Raw genomic sequence first — 3,098 nt, 5'->3', positions numbered from 1 at the left:
TTTCCTGACAATTTCTGCAAATTACTGCGTAAAATTTTAAAAGGCTATGACGCTCCGACCTGATTCCACACAACAAGTTTTTATGAAATGCCCAGGTTACATCCAGTATAACTGTTGTTTCAACAGCATTTAAATGACTATATTCAAGATTCAAGATTCAAGATGTTTATTGTCACGCCGGTTATACAGGTACAAACGTGTGAAATACTTTTTGCTGGAACCTCCATTAAAATAATAAGTTATATTACATTTACATTACAGTTACATTCACATTACAATTATAAAAGGAAATACTTTATACAAGGGCATATTAAGAACATATACATTCAGAACATAACATAAGATAAGATAAGATAAGATAAGATGAACCTTTATTAATCCCCGGAGGGAAATTCAGGTGTTAAAGCAGCAACATCAGCAAACAGAGCGAAACAAAGGAGAGGTAAAGGTATACAACAATTATAAAAACAATAAATAGAGATATAAAAGATACAGAGTGAATGGGTGAACATAGTGTGTGCAGTCCGTCAATAAATACATGTAATATGTGCATATGTGCAGCCTATAAAGTGATATATAGGATGTAGAGTAATAATGAATACGGTCATTTAATAACCCTGATTCTGGGTCAGAGCTATTCATGATATCATTAAATAATGTAGATGCTGACGTTGAATAAACTATCGCATTTAGCCCAAAATATATCTTATACTGTATATACTGTATATATTCTTAATATACTTTCAGATTTCTTCTCCCTGTGTGTCCTGTATGTCGCTCTGTGTCTCACTCAGGGATGCAGGCGTTGGCCCTGACAGACGCCGGCTCTACTACAGACGCAGCTGACCGGCATTCACCTCCTCTCTCTGGGCATGAACGGATCAAGTGTTCATCCATTCTTCACCCGAAACACTTCATCGTATCTGAAGTTAAGTGGCATGAATAGTAGGGATGCACCGATACCGATCCGAATACGGTCATTTAATAATATTCAGAGCTAGGGTGTGTGCCTTTGTGTTTTCCTTTTTGCGCCACCCGAAACCCTCGTTTTTGGTTATTATAATTCAAACCATTGTATGCTTTATTTTACTTTAATTTCATTCACGGCAATAAAACAAGCGATTGCCTGATAACACCGGCTGTATGTTACTTCCTTCACCCCTACACCACCTCTGGGTTGTAACACATCCAGTAGAACTGTTGTTTCAACAGCATTTAAATGACTATATTTCATCACTGTAATACGGTCATTTATTAACCCTGATCTGGGTCAGAGCTATTCATGATATCATTAAATTATGTTTATGCTGACGTTGAATAAACTATCACATTTAGCCCATTGATTGGTTGATCGGAGATCATCGTCATCACTACACAGACGTCATGACTGACGTCATGACAACAGAGACGTCATGACTGACGTCATGTCAACACAGACGTCATGACTGACGTCACAGTCCTCGCTCGAAAAGTTTACTTATAGGACCCGCGCTGCGATCAGGTTCAAATCATCGTGGTTAATATTGCTGGAAAGCTGGGTTGTTCGGTGCCGGTCGGGGTTCTCTATGAGGCCTCTCCGGATCAACATTGAGCAATCGAGGACTATCAGCTGTTAACTGAAGAAGACGGAAGACTGAAGACTGAAGACTGAAGACTGAAGACGGAAGACTGAAGACGGAAGATGCAACGTGGTGGGTGGTGGGGGGTAAGTGAGTGACTGAGTGAGTGAGTGAGTGAGTGAGTGGGTGACTGGGTGACTGACTGAGTGAGTGAGTGAGTGAGTGAGTGACTGAGTGACTGACTGGGTGACTGAGTGACTGAGTGACTGGGTGACTGACTGGGTGACTGGGTGACTGACTGAGTGAGTGAGTGAGTGAGTGAGTGACTGAGTGACTGACTGGGTGACTGAGTGACTGAGTGACTGGGTGACTGACTGACTGACTGGGTGACTGACTGAGTGAGTGAGTGAGTGAGTGACTGAGTGACTGACTGGGTGACTGACTGAGTGACTGAGTGACTGAGTGAGTGAGTGACTGAGTGACTGACTGGGTGACTGACTGAGTGACTGGGTGACTGACTGAGTGAGTGAGTGACTGAGTGACTGACTGGGTGACTGACTGAGTGACTGAGTGACTGACTGAGTGACTGGGTGACTGACTGAGTGAGTGAGTGAGTGACTGAGTGACTGACTGACTGACTGGGTGACTGACTGACTGACTGACTGAGTGACTGGGTGACTGACTGGGTGACTGACTGAGTGAGTGACTGAGTGAGTGAGTGACTGAGTGACTGACTGGGTGACTGAGTGACTGACTGGGTGAGTGAGTGACTGAGTGACTGACTGAGTGACTGAGTGACTGACTGGGTGACTGAGTGACTGACTGGGTGACTGAGTGACTGACTGAGTGAGTGAGTGACTGGGTGACTGACTGGGTGACTGAGTGACTGACTGGGTGACTGACTGAGTGACTGAGTGACTGACTGACTGACTGGGTGACTGACTGAGTGACTGGGTGACTGACTGGGTGACTGACTGAGTGACTGAGTGACTGAGTGACTGACTGGGTGACTGACTGAGTGACTGAGTGACTGACTGACTGACTGACTGGGTGACTGACTGAGTGACTGAGTGAGTGAGTGACTGAGTGACTGACTGGGTGACTGACTGAGTGACTGGGTGACTGACTGAGTGAGTGAGTGAGTGAGTGACTGAGTGACTGACTGGGTGACTGACTGAGTGACTGAGTGACTGACTGAGTGACTGGGTGACTGACTGAGTGAGTGAGTGAGTGACTGAGTGACTGACTGACTGACTGGGTGACTGACTGACTGACTGACTGAGTGACTGGGTGAGTGAGTGAGTGACTGAGTGACTGACTGGGTGACTGAGTGACTGACTGGGTGAGTGAGTGACTGAGTGACTGACTGAGTGACTGAGTGACTGAGTGACTGACTGGGTGACTGAGTGACTGACTGGGTGACTGAGTGACTGACTGAGTGAGTGAGTGACTGGGTGACTGACTGGGTGACTGACTGAGTGAGTGACTGAGTGAGTGAGTGACTGAGTGACTGACTGGGTGACTGAGTGACTGACTGGG

General features: G+C 45.5%; 1 long non-coding RNA gene across 5 annotated transcripts; it reads left to right on the top strand.

Moving 5' to 3' along the window:
* The first annotated feature begins 1,509 nt into the window (after window positions 1–1,509).
* On the top strand, window positions 1,510–2,229 carry LOC119501721. 5 transcript variants are annotated; one of them, XR_005209889.1, is made up of 2 exons: window positions 1,510–1,705; window positions 2,183–2,229. It is a non-coding gene; the product is annotated as an uncharacterized LOC119501721 (long non-coding RNA). The 5 variants fall into 5 exon arrangements; XR_005209891.1 differs by lacking the exon at window positions 2,183–2,229 and adding an exon at window positions 2,099–2,141; XR_005209892.1 differs by lacking the exon at window positions 2,183–2,229 and adding an exon at window positions 2,091–2,141.
* Window positions 2,230–3,098: the final 869 nt, after the last annotated feature.

The sequence above is a fragment of the Sebastes umbrosus genome, chromosome 14 (assembly GCF_015220745.1).
Source record: "Sebastes umbrosus isolate fSebUmb1 chromosome 14, fSebUmb1.pri, whole genome shotgun sequence".
NCBI lineage: Eukaryota > Metazoa > Chordata > Actinopteri > Perciformes > Sebastidae > Sebastes > Sebastes umbrosus.
The sequence above is the reverse complement of the archived record's forward strand: the minus strand, read 5'-3'. Positions and strand labels throughout refer to the sequence as shown.